The 14712-nt window shown below is 34.3% G+C and overlaps 1 protein-coding gene across 1 annotated transcript in view; it reads right to left on the reverse strand.

Annotated features, from left to right (window-relative positions):
- The window catches only part of ROBO1 (roundabout guidance receptor 1), a 952396-nt gene that overhangs the window by 652609 nt on the left and 285075 nt on the right, over window positions 1-14712 (reverse strand). The gene's annotated exons all lie outside the window — the stretch shown is intronic.

Below are 14712 nucleotides of genomic sequence, written 5' to 3' on the forward strand. Positions count from 1 at the left end.
ACTTTGGCTGGCGCCTGTGGCTCAAAGAGTAGGGTGCCAGCCCCATAAACTGGAGGTGGTGGGTTCAAACCTGGCCCCGGCCAAAAAAAAGAAAAAATAAATAAATCTAACACACTTAATGCAGCACATACACATGTTGGTAGAAAAACCTTCATTATCTGCTTTCTAGACCCACAGAACAGAGAAAGTGGATGAAATACAACTAACCACAGCTGTTTAAGAACAGGAATCATGGTTTAAACTAAGATTAACGTGGAAATAAAGATTCAAGGTTTTCCTTGTATCTTCACATGGTTTTCTGCCCTTTCATTTCATTCTGACTTTTGCAACTCTGTCTTTCAGACAATATTCAAATAGCAAGAGTTATACACCACACAATAGATTACGAATACCAAATTTCCAATATAGATGTTCTTTTCTTAAATAGATGTTTATATTGGAAGGCAATAGGTGGATATTGAGTTTTCATGGTTAACAAACTGGATAAAATGTGTTCTTGTTTTAAAGCAGTAAAGCTTAGATTGAGTTAAAATACAGGCAATCTGTTTGGGGGCTAAGTATAAAAGTTGAAGAAATCCATTACCAACAAAATACATATTTGTAAATAAAATTTATCTCTTTATTTTGTTGAAATATCTTTTCTACCTCACCTATTCTATATCAGTAATGGGAACTTTAAAAAATCTTTTTCAGATTAGAAAAAATAAAAAACGGTGTGAGACGACTATAAAAAATAATGTAAGCCAGGAGGGGAGGGGAGAAGGGCGGATGGGTGGAAGGAAGGTGACTGGAAAGATCACCTATATGGTCTGTCTAACAAGGGTAAAAGTGAACTTTTCTAGAACTAGAGTATAAACGTTTTAACACAATATCTAAGTAAATGACACAAAGTCTATGTTGACCAGTTTGATGAAAATATTTCAAATCATGTATGAAAACACTACACTGTACCCTATGTTTGCATTAATGTATACAGCTATCATTTAATAAAAAAAAAGAAAAGAAAAAGAAAAAAGAAACGTTCTGTAGAAGATATGGAAGTTTGCATTGTAATGTTCTGTTCTCATTACTATGTTGCTTTGAATTTAATCTAAAATTAATGAGAGCTATTCAGTCAGTAACACATTGGGAACATTGTTAATGCAGATTTTATACTCTTGTGTGCTCTCTTTTATTGACAACTAGATTTATTCAACTTTCCACAACTGAAAATTATTGCAATCATTTATATGATGTAAATTGGTATATAGCAAACAAACTTTCTACTTTTCAGATGAAGCAATTGAGCATTAGAAATATCAAACCAGGCCAGGAGTGGCAGCTCATGTCTGTATTCTTAGCACTTTGGGAGGCTAAGGCAGGAGGATTGCTTGAGGGCAGGAGTTCAGGACCACAGCTTCAATAAGAGTGAGGTTGTATCTCTACCAAAAATAGAAAAATGAGCCCAGCATGGAGTGCGTGCCTATAGTCCCAGCTACTCAGGAGGCTCAGGCAGGAGGTCTGCTGGAACCCAAGAGTTTGAGGTTATAGTGAGCTATGTTGATGCTTCTGAATTCTATCCTGGGCAAGAGAGAAAGACCCCATCTCTATAAAAATAATTAAAAATGTCAAAAAGATACCCAAAGTAATATACCTCAAAGACATTAATTATTTTTGACAGATTTTTATGTGCATGGCAGGAGGCATCAAAATGGATGTTCTTTGCAGGCATTCATTCATTTGTTCAGTAATTGTTTACTTAGGAAATAATAGGTACTGAGTATATGTTTGACCCTGAACTAGTGCTGGAATATGAAGGTGAACAACAAAGAACCTTTTCAAGGAGTTAGTGGTCCAGAGGTAGGGTAGACATATCAAGTTATAAATTCAATTAAATGTGGTCCATGCTGGGAAATACAGGTATTTAGACCAATGTGGATATTCAGAGAGAAATTTCTTTTTTTTTAAATTCATTTTAGATCAATATGATGATACAGACAATTAGGATACATTATTGCATTTGTTAGGTAGAATCCAAGCTGTAGTTGAGCCCCTCACCCACGAGGTGTGCCATATACCTTTCCATTGTGCTTGTTAGGTGAGAGCACACCAGTCTCTCTCCCCTCCCTTCCTCTCCCTGCTCTCCATTCTCCCTCCCCCTATTTAATTGTGTTTTTCTCTAGTGGGTGTGTATTTGTTTACCTACTGGTTTCATATTAGCATTGAGCACATTGGATACTTGCTTTTCCATTCTTGTGATATTTTACTAAATAGAATGTTCTCCAAATCCATCCAGGTTAATACAAAGGATGTAATGTCTATCTTTTTATGGCTGAATACTTCATGGCATACCTAGACGACAGTTTATTAATCCATCCACGTGTCAGTGGGTACTCGGATTGATTCCACATCTTAGCAATTGTGAATTGAGCTTCGATAAACATTCTAGTGTAAATGTTCTATGTTAAATGATTTTTATTTTTCTTCTGCCATAGAGTAATTTTTATAGGTGTTGAAATCTTCATTAAACTTTGAAGATATGCGAAGGTGAAGAACAGAGTAAAAGACATTCAAGATAAAGGGTAAAGAATGAGCAAGATGTGTGTGGGCACCAAAAAAGGAATGCCCCTCTCGATCCAATTGTTCATTCAACCAAGATTTTGTACACACTAGGGACTGATGTAAGTGAATGAGACAGATAAGATCCTGTCCTGTGGGGCTTTCATGGTAGGAAAATGAGAACAACATTCAAGCAAGATGTGACAAGGGTGTGAACAGAAGAAGTGACAGGAGAAGTGGAAAACAAGGAATGAAAAATATTTACAGGGTAAAATATGTTGACCTCTCAAATGGTTGAACCTGTGGGACAAGGGAGAATGAGACGTCTAAGAAGATTCCAAGCTTTTGACTTGGAGAATTAGGTGGATGTGGCATTAGAAAGATGGGGTCAGTTTTTGATACATAGAGTTTCTGCTGGGCCTCAAGAGGATATGGCCAGAGAGCAAAGGGATATTAAATTCAGCAGGTAAGATGAAGAACTGTAGCTGAAATGCAGATCTTTGGACACTATAGTTACTTTCACATAATTTAAAACCATAAAATAAGGGTGAGCACCCCTGAGCAAAGGAAGAGATCACTGAAACTTGGAGAATATTTAACTAATACTAAAATGTTAAAAATGTAGTTGCACACATATAAGGTAGTAACGGTTCATATTGATTAGAATATTTTAGTATTATTTCTAAAGGGAAACTGATACACAGCTAAACCAGAAAGGAACAAAATTAGATATCTTTTCCAAAGATTAGAAATCTTGAATATGTGTCTATAATATGTACCTATTTGTAAATTCAGTGCCATTTTTGAATAACATACAGGGTAATTCTAAATAATTCTTCACATGCAGCTAACAGGTATGTCCCTCAGCCATGCCTAATTCGTTTTGAGACTCTGAAAATTCTATTTCTTTACTGAGTCTCAAGGCTCAACTGTACTATATTTTTTCACATATTTTTCATCTGAGAGTCCTGACACTACTGATTAAATAAAACAATACCGATTGGTATATTAAATGTTTTCAGGCATGATGCTATTACATTTAGGATATAAAAAAAGTTTTATAGCTTAGGAAAACTTCACTTTGCTCTTTTTATCTCTCCCATATTCCCATTCACTCTGCTAACTCCAAGTAAGCATTTTATAAATTTTCAAGGAATGAGTATCAAGGAGGGTCCACATTTGCTCATAGGTTATTAAAACTGCCCTCTGCTCTGAAGTTGTGGAATACTGGTAGATGATTTCTATATTACACACACACACACACATATACACATATACATCATATATATGTATACATATACATCCATATAGACAAATTTGGTCTCATATATATGATCAAATTTGGAATAAATATTTCTCTTGCATTTACCCAGTTTGCTGTTCTAGACATAAGAATTTTTTTTTAGATTTCTGCTTTGTGATAAACTGAGGCCCTGAGAATAGTGGAAGAGGGAGAAGACCTTAAATAAATTTTCAACCTATGTGCCTATTTCTTCTTGGCACAATTAATCATTGCTCATAGGTTATGTGATAACAGAGCATTTCTTAAGTTTCTTTAAGAGAGCACAGGTAGAAATAAATAGAAATTATTATTTACTATTAAAAAATGGTATCTTTTGTAGTCAAAATAACTTGTAGAGCATAATATTAAACTATGCCTCAATTTTGGAGTTGGTTATGCTGCAAAGAAGCATTAAGAAAAGAGAATAGTCCAGTTTTTAAATGTGATCTTGACTTAGAATCATCATAAAAATAATTATCAAGCTAAGTATAAAATCAGCAAAGCTTAGCATACAGCTTAGCTGTACCTAGAAGACTTTTCATATTTTATTGAAGGGAGATTGTGGCTAAAGAAACTGTAACAACACACAGCTGTAAATCAATCATCTTAACTCATCAGTCTTCCCCTGTAATAGAAATAAGGTCAAACGACGGATAAAGAGAATGAAATGCTACCTGTGTTAACTTAATGATCAAAATATTTAGAACAGGTGAGAAAATAAGGCTGATAGTCTTATCACAAATTTAACCACATCACTTTTTTTTCATATTATTCCCATTTTTTAACATTCCCTATCCCTACTTATATGTACAAACTGGTTTCAGTAGCTCATTTGATTTTTATGTATATATTAGGTACTTTTGAATAACTGAACACATTGAAAATTATATTTTCACATTCCCAGTGATTTATAAATCAACAGGTTACTTAAAAACATTTCTTCAGAAGTCTACATACAGCTAAATGACTAAAGCTATTCAAAAGTCATATTTTAGCTGTAAAAATAAACAGCAAGGAAGAGGAAGAGTTATTAAATCTCACACTCAGTTTACGTAAAGTCTATAGCCCCCATGGAAGAACATGACACTGAGAAAAGCAAACCAACCTTTGCAATGTTGTTCTTAACATATTGCCTGCACCTGTATATAATTGTAATTTCCCAAAGCATTACTAAATAGGTCAAAGGTTACAGAGTTATTTCACATACAATAGTCTTTTAAACCCAGAACACTAGTGTCTCATTATAACCATAACACTCAATCTGTGTCTAAAATTAGCAATGCAAGGAATGTTATCTGGCCCGTCATGGTCCTGTCTTGCCTGGGACCTGGAGGCACGAAAGTAGTTGATCATGGGACCATTCGGGGAAGCTATGTAGTAAAACAGAAAGCAGGGCCAAGGAGACATATCAAAACCCTGTATTTTTCCTTAGGTCTGCAGAAGTTTTGTGAAATTCATCCTAAGGGAGAGGATACAGGAAATTGGGTAATATTTTGCAAAGACCATTAAACCCTTGTGTCTCTCAGTATGTCTCTCAATAACTTAACACATAGAAGGCCTAGAATTCCAAGAAATCAGATCCTGTGAACTTAATATTTTGGATCTTTGAGAGGAAGGGGTAAATGTGTTTAAACATAATTACTTTACTAATATATACTTAAATGTTAACATTTCAAAATGTAACTGCATGAAACAATGAAAGACAAAACAAAGGAAAGATGAGACACAATCCCAAAGTATAACAAGAAGAGGGGGAAACCACGTCCATTTCCTTTGCATTATTTGGGGCTATTCTGGCAAATGAATTAAAGGCCAGCTATATATAAACAATTCAGTCATTACTACTTCAGTATAAAGCCAGTGTCCTGAAATAAAAGCAAGGAAAAGATGAAAGAGTTGAATAATAAACACTCCCCTAAGTAAATGCTAGCTAGTATCATAGTGAAAGAGCGAATCTGACGTTCATCAACATTTTTCCTGAAAAATCTAACTGGCACCTCTAGGAAAGGGTGTGGACATTCATTTCTTTATGGATAAAGAAATGGTCTATTTCAACTTTCACATGAAATGCTTCGCAAACATTTATGTCATACTTTGGGGACACTTCACAGTGTAGGTCAAGAAGCTTATTTGCCCCATGTCTCCCAGTGCCATCTTCTCAATGTCCAATCATTTTCTCTACTTTGTTCATATTTTGAAGAAATACTTTGTGGAAATGTAATTATAATCTATTTGACTAAAAGATTCCAATATTTTACCTACATTAAACATCACCACAGAAGCAAATGAACATCCAGTTCAACCTCAAAGGACTGGAAACTTCTTTCTATTCTTAAAATGCCTTGGACCCTTATACCACCAACCTTAATGGCTCAACTGCATTTAAACTTCTATGTGTTTGCTCTAAAGTTGTTGAGAAATAGAAAGGAAGTATGAGAAATAAATGGATTTTAAACCCCTGTGGGGGCATTTCCCAAAGGTTGACTGAGGAAAAAGTGTGATAATCTCAAAATGAATATTGAAAGAATACACACACACACACAAAGTGTATTATGCGTAATTGGAATAGTAATATCACAATTCATACCTCAACAGAAAATACATATTTTCATTTTATAAACTCCATATAATCATAAGGATTTCATTATATAGTATATTCTATTTTTTTCCATGCCACATGACTTTTAAAGATGGGTATAAACCATTTTATACTCTGGTATATAAAGTTTAATCACAATGAGATCAAGACACAAGGTACTTTTCCAAACATTTTTCCATCATCTTTTGCCTGCAAGTGGTGACATAATTTTCCATATATGTCCTTTTGCATGCCAATTTTGGGAAGACTTTTGGAGCACAATGAGTTATTATATCTTATAAAAAAAAATTAAGACTCTGACATCATTCAATGGCCACACTAAATTCTTCCTTTTGTTGGAGAAGATAGATAATAGACTAGTTCAACATCTGAATTAAATATATAAAAATTGCTAGGTTTGAAAATATTTTGGGTTCACGTAACTTTGCTCTTTATTTTAGGTGTGTCCTTTGTCCTTTGTCTACAATGCAGACATTCAATCTGATAGCATAACCAATCAATCGCGCTGCTTTGGCGATTGTCTGGGTAACAAGCCTAGTTTGAGTCACATATGGCACAGGAGGGGAGGTCCCTAGTCACCCTCAGACATATGCAAACTCTGCAATTCTTTACTTTCTATTGCTATATAGAACATATTCCCATGTTGGTGAAGTTATTGAAAAATGCTATCACAAACATATTGAAAGGACACATTATTTAGTCATTTGCATTTTCATTCACAAATGTGTTTCACAGGCACCAGACAAATGAGAAACACAGTGACTAATGGTCACCCCATCTTCCAGATGGTTCCTCTTCTGTAAATATTACAAGGGTAATACCAGCAAAATTGCACATTAACGTATCTTATTCCAGGGCTTATGACCCGTAATCCTGTTCATTTCCCTTCTTTACCTGGTTTAGTTTTTCCCACCTTCCTCATTTGCAAAGTTTTATTCCTGCCCTCCTCAATTCATTGAATTTGCTGAATTTAAAGAAAGGGAAAGCAAATTAAACATATTAATATTAGATTTTGACGCCAATATTTCTGTGTTGTTAACTTGGGGATTGTAATTCCTAGAGTAGTGACTGTTACATCTCTTTGTAGCTATATTTTTGTTTCTTTTCTAGGTAGTCATCTCTTATACAGATGGTTGATGGAAATTGGTTCAGAGGAATATACATGAGAACATCCCGGTCAAAGTGAGACCACAGTATACCCAGTTCTATTTTGTGTAGGTATATGTAAGGTGATATGACTTAATGCTAAATAGTAATTTCATAAAAATTCAACTCTCTATGACAAAGTAAATTAATTGAATTTACTTTTAAGATTCTTAAATACTTTCTATTGAAAGTAAAAAATCCAATCTTCCTTAATTTTCAAAGTCTGTAGCTGATAATCATAGGAAAAAGAAACAGCATTTCCTTTTCCCATTGAAAAGTTTAAAAGTCCTGCGAGTCCATTCCCCTGATACTTATAATTTACTATTATTACACCACTTCTGATGCTAAGGAAATCCTTTATAAGGATCTCAGATTTTATTTTTTTCTGAATGACCATCTTTGATGGAGTGTCATAACTACTCATGTGAAGTTGAAAGACAGTATTTCTACCCTTAAAGCATAATCTTTAGTGACTAAAGAAAAAAGTTACAGTGACAAAAAAATCATAAGCTGATATTTAATGTTCTTACCTCAGAATATTTTAAACTTATTGTTTCTTTTGATGTGTATGTACAGTGCTGTATGTTTGTGTTTTCCTAATTCCAAACTTGAGAACAGAGTTTTCCCAGTTACAATCATGGATAAAAATCTGGAAATGTTTGAAGTCAAGAAGGCCAGATGTAGAAGCCCTGTGAAACAATCAATCTTTCCCTACATTCAAACCTCTGTTACTGGACCAGTTTACTTTAGTATCTACAGCTGCCCAGTAAAATGACCTTCCCCTTTCTGGGCCTGTATGTTACTGTTATTAACATCGGGTGTTTTATTTCTCCTCACCTGTTATTGTCCTTTTATAATGCTATATTTCCTCCAATTTCTACTCATTTCAGGAAGCATTCAAAGTGTGTGGAGCCCCATAAAAGGCATGCATGTTATTCTTCTCAGTTGTATACTGCAACAATTTTAGTACACAACAAAAAAAAAAATTTTTTTAGTTCTTTTTACCCTTTGGGAAATGGTATTACATTTAGACAAGAACATTAGATACTTTTATAATAAAATAACAAATAACGTATGCCTTTCTATGAAATGCAAATTGGGATTTCCAGTTAAGAGACCATGACATTTCAAGAGAAAGGAAAAATTATCCAGAATATTTAATCTAAGTCCAGGTGAAATTATTTTTTTCTATATGATTAAAAAAATTGTTTAATCTCTGGAATGTTTCAGTATCTTCCATAGTAGATGTGTGAAGGTACATTAAAAGTGCTTGTTCTTATTAAAATGATAATAAAAATATAAATGATGTCACACTGCTGGCAGTGTCCCTTTTCTGGATTTCAAGGCTATATTCTCAAGAAGAAAAACCATACGTTTTTGTGTTTTGGTCTATCTTTCATTAAGGCCATACCAAAATGTAAAAATGTAGCCACTACATACCACTAGCCAGAATATGTCATGTGTATGAGAGAGAGAGAGAGAAAGAGAGAGAGAGAGTAGGTGATAGAGAGGAGAGAGACAGAGATGTAAGAAATCAGACTCACTTTGAGTGTCTCATCAGTGGAAGATAAATCAACTTTTAAAGCAATGGACACCTCTGAGTTTCCCACTGGTGCAATGTTTGCCCACTGTCACCGTGTCCCTGTTGTCATTCGGACGCAGTTGTGGCTCCTTCCACCTTGAGAAGAATAAGCTAGGGTTTCATCAGGCTGTTATGCTGGGCCTGTAGATAATGCTCAACAGCTGAGCTGCCTGATTTATCCTTTCACTCCACTATTCTGCTTAAACTACTATGCATTTTATGGAGGGCAGAAATAATATGAAAGGAATAATTATTATGACTGAAGAAAGAACATTTCTAGGAAAACAGGTTGAAGTTTTGTTTCATAACGTGAAAATAACTTATATTGTTGGGTGAAAATGCTTTTTATTACCAAAGGGCATTTTAATGAGCAGGTCATTTCACTTGGGCTAAGGTTTGTTTATTCTCATGAACAGAAAGAGACACAGTGTGAACTGTTGAATGGCCTCCCTAAAGCGCACACTGACACTAGGACCAAAAGAAAGGATCACGGAAACTCTAGTGGAAAACCCAACATTTCCTCCTTTCTGTGTCTATTTGTGTCCTTTATGTCTGTGGTCTCGTAAGGAATCCTGGTGTTTCAAACCTGATCTCTACGATACTTAAGTCCCTTTCTCCTATTTAATACATCTCATACTGCCCATAGAGGTTCATATTTATCTTATCATTAACTAAAACATGCCTCTATTTAAAGAACAACAAATCCTGTAACCTTCTTAAACAAACAGTGCTTAATTTTCTACATTTCTTTGTCCTAGGGATTGAAAAGTAGGGTCCACACTGATTTTGGGCTGCCTCTTTACTTCTAGAACACTACCTTTCTATTTTTATTCAAAGGTATTTTACTTTTCTGAACCATGTCTCATCTCGTTATGCTCCTTATCATTTGATTATCTCCTGGTAACTCCCCACATTAGCAGAGGATATTGAACTATCCTTAGATTGTTCCTTACATCATCCCTACCATTATCCTAGAGGATTCCAACATCTATGTGGAAAATTTATCTGTAACTCGGGCTTCAGGTTTCTGAAAAATGAAAGTCTAACACTTATTTGAACATGGACATCAGACTTAACTCCAGCTAATCTAAATTGTGTGTCCCCAATATATTAATTGTATTAATTCCATAGTGATTACTAATTTCACCACAATGAAACGTAACTCTTCAAAATCCAATGCTCCCAATCACTTAGCTTCAAAATTTGACTGAACACCATAACATTGCTTAGCATGCTTTAAATTTTTCTCTTGTTTCCTTCTTAATTTCTCTTGACAGAAACTTTCACTGTGTTGGCACCTTACTGGCACCTAGTAATGGTATACTGGGACTTTCACACTCTAACCCACAACAAAATATCTCTTTTTCTATGTTCTTCTCCACTCTTTCAATACTATTTTTTGGCTCCCATATTATTTATTATGCCAGACACAATTTCCCTTCTTTTCCTGGTAACCCTCAGAATCATCTTTCAAGATCCACCTTCCACTTGTCCTTTTTAGTTTTTTTTTCATTGGCTCTGCCAAAGATTTCTTACCTCCTCAACAAAGTGATATAATGCTTTTCAGCTATGGTAATTTTTTTAATACTATACTTCTCCCTATGTCTTTGGAAAATGCCAGTGGAGAATAAGTCCTCAACAAAAAGGATTATTTCAATCACATTAATATCTTCAGTGCTGAGCATAGTATCAGCTTGTTGTAGGTGTATGCTTATTATTGCTAAATAAATGCTTGTGAATTCTAGGCACATTTGGATTCATTACCATAAATGTTCACAAAGGTTGTTATCCTTTCAAACTGTATGGACTCTCCATAATCATATATAAATCATATATATTTCTTTGATAGCTCAGTACAAATGACAGCAAGTTTTCCAATAGAAATAAAAAATTTAATCACTTATACTAAACATTTGGAGAAAGGACAAAATACTTATCTACCCTACAACATAGATTTTGGGGAAATTAAGAATATTTGATTCTTTGTTCTTGTTCTCTTTTGTTTGGAACTGTAGAAACAACAAATGTTCTTTTAAGTTGAAATTCAAAGTTACAATATAAGAAAACAGTTCAGATAATTTTGTACTGAACATAATGGTGTCTTGAACACCTCTTGTCACACAAATAGTTCTTGAAAAAAATTGAATGAATGGATCAATCAATCATTATCCAGCTCCACGCTTTTAGAAATAACCCTTTGAAATGCCTGTTTTGTTTCTTTGTTGTATAGATATTATTTGTAGCTACCAAAACAATTTTTTAAAAACTGTTTTTAACAAAATAAGCAAATTCTGGGGATTATGGATTTGGTACATTTAGATAAAGGTGGAACTAAATTCCATATGCCTAAATCTTAAGTTTTGCTTTAAAAATTAAAATGGCTAGGGTAACGTATAGACAGACAATACATATAGTTGGAAAAGGTAATTTGAGAAAAAGACACAGGCCTGTAGGAAATTTATACTACTAGCTCAGTAACTGTGATTGAACATCCAATCTAGTTTTTGACAATGAAGTTCAAGAATAAAATCGTAGTATTTTCAAACTGATTCTATGGGGATGGGGAAAGATCCTTCATATCCAACTGTCTTTTTTTTTTTTTTTTTGCCAGAAGCATAACATAAGACACATGAGTCCAGACACAAACACATTTATTGCCTTATTTAAAAGATAAAATGAAACTTATCTTGTAATGTGCCAATATTTAATTTTCTTAGAGAGTAAAATATATGTAAAGGAATCATCTTTTATATAACTTGACATTTAGAATGACACAGTTGGGTCAATTACCAGGTACATATGACTTAAATGATTAATTGCAACATTTTATATGTAGATTCTGCAACAGAAGGGCAACTTGAAGATACTATTTAGTTTCTAGAAGAAAAGGAACATATATTTGTTGGAACAACCTGAGGGCCATCGGGGCTGAACCAAGCCTTTATGTTAGATCTAACTTATCCAATCTTGGACAGGTTGTGTAGGATGGGTAGGAAGCAAACTCCATATAGATTTCTAATTAAAATACGTTTAGCCTCGTTTAAAGGAATTTAAGTAGACTCGTTCAGTTCCAGTTCAAATTTCTTCTTAAAGTTCAAGTTATAATAAAACAGACCATGGGCCCTGGGGTTCAGATGAGTCTCATTTCAGAGAGATTTTAAATTTTAAAGAGGCTCAGAAACCAGTGCTAATGCTATGAAGCTATTCACTTTAAATCAAAATCAAATCTGCCATAGTCTTTTTGTTTATTATTATACCTCATCATTTGTAGAAACTCCAAAGGTGTTCAAAGTGTAAAACATAAAAAAGTACATATTCTTTTTGGTACACGTAATGTTATGAAAAGTCGTTTTTAAAGCCATGAATTTACAACAAGGTAATTGAAAATGTTACGTTATAGTTCTTGAAGGCAGATTTAATTCTTAAGTCTCATAAAATCCCAAAGTCTGATAATTCTCAGTTCTGCTTTTATTTTAATAGGTTTGTTTTTCTATTTCTCCATTTTCAAATACAAGATGTGGTTGGCCTTCAGAAGAAACTCTTGAATTTACTTCTCCTTACCCTGGAAAACTAAGCAGATAGCCTAATTGCACAGTTTTAGAAACCGCATAAAGCATAAACATTCAAAATAAACTGTTGGAAATATTCACTTGAACTCAATTTCCTTTTAAGCAGTGTAGTTTAGCCCAGTGCTTTCCAATGGGTCATTTGTTATGTCAACCCACTATAGAGTACATCAAAAGAGCTTGTCCCTAATTGATTACATTTCTCTACCACCATGATTCACAGTGCTATAGGGACAGTTACATAACTGTTTGATTTTTGCAAAACTGGGAGTTTAAGTAAACACAATTCTTTGTTATTATAATCTCTAATGGGCATATGCACAGTAAGTATCATGTACGTAACCAGATCCTGCTACATTGTCTATCTCCTTTGTGACACAAAAAATCCCTCTTCTGCAGCAACTGGAGTTCTGTGGAACAGCTGCTGATCTCACACTGAAATTAAAAACATTTGAGTTGTTTTGATTTATGTTAGCTCCCGTGGGAAGAAAGAAATGAAAAATGGATGATTCGTGTAAACAAAACACCATTCTTCCAAGCAGGACAGAAATTGTTTTCAATATTCAGACGTAATTTCTTTTATGGAAATAGGGTGAGATTTTGTTACTAATAACTATATTGTTAGATGGGCAGATGACTAACAGTATTCTAATAAGCCAACTTCTAGGATTTTCTTTTAATCAATGGTATTTCAATCCAAACTGGTGTCATATACTTTTAAGCGATGTACTTTTTGGAAAGCCTATGAAAATTGGGTAAAAAGAAAGACCCATGTCTTGGGCTATTGTATTTCACTATATATGAAATAATTTGAACAGGGATAAGTGAAATAGGGAAGTAATGTTTTTCGAGCTGATAACTGTTTAAATTGCATTTACGAGCACAGACTTGTGTGATACGGGTTTTTAAATGTCAGTTTATGTCCTATATCCCTTAGTGGGAAGAAACAGGTCCTCTTACGGTTAGAAGTCTCTAAGGATCTTGTGAAAACAGACTATGGAGAACAAACTATAACCGTGCCAGCTGGCATGATGGATCGGCAACACACGAGCGAAAAGCCTTTGGGTTTAAAGGTGCCTTCCCCTTCTTCCCTGCCTTGCTCATTCGATACTCTATATTTCATGTTCTTTTTTTTTTTTTCTTTTAAAAAATGGTCTCTGACTCTCGTAAGTCTGAAGGATCAACTACATTATAGATGATCATATGCCTTCCCTCAGGAAGCAGGGTTTAGGAAGTCAGAAGATTTCAGTACTCCACGCGTCTGTTCCTCTATTTTATGGTCCCTTGGAAAAGACTGAACCTTTCTTTCTAGCAAATACTAATGAAATATTACTTAGAAAGGGAGTATAATTTATTTTTCTTATTTTGGGATGTTTTGATACGAATTGCCAGCTTATCTTTAGATTTCTTCAAAAATAGCTACCAAATCACCAGTCAAAAATGTTGATTTTGCTTTCTTTTCATGGGTGAAATGTAAATAACCTGAGTTTTAAATAATCAAAAATTAATAAAATTTTACAAGGGCAAGTTCTTTGCTAAAGCAAACGTTCCATTATTTTTTAGTGAGAAGGAAAATAATTTGGATTTTACTTACTCGTATACTATGGAAGAATCTCACTAATTGAATACGCAATGAAGAATTTTATTGGAAAATTTAATTTCTACTTTTTTGAAGAAAAATATACATTAAAGCCTTTTACTGTGAAAATATATGAATAGTACAAAACTTTCAAATACCTTTTATAATGAAAATAGAACAACTGCATAGGATAGGAATGGTTGAGTATTGAGAAAACGTCATTTAAATCAAGCAGATTTAAGAAATACTATATTTTGGCTCAGCGCCTATAGCTCAACCAGCTAAGGCGCCAGCCACATACACCGAAGGTGGCGGGTTCAAATCCCCAGCCCGGACCCGTCAAACAACAATGACGGCTGCAACCAAAAAATAGCCGGGCGCTGTGGCGGGCGCCTGTGGTCCCAGCTACTTGGGAGGCGG

This window comes from Otolemur garnettii, unplaced genomic scaffold, assembly GCF_000181295.1.
Source record: "Otolemur garnettii isolate 467f Iridium unplaced genomic scaffold, OtoGar3 scaffold00009, whole genome shotgun sequence".
Taxonomy (NCBI): Eukaryota; Metazoa; Chordata; class Mammalia; order Primates; family Galagidae; genus Otolemur; species Otolemur garnettii.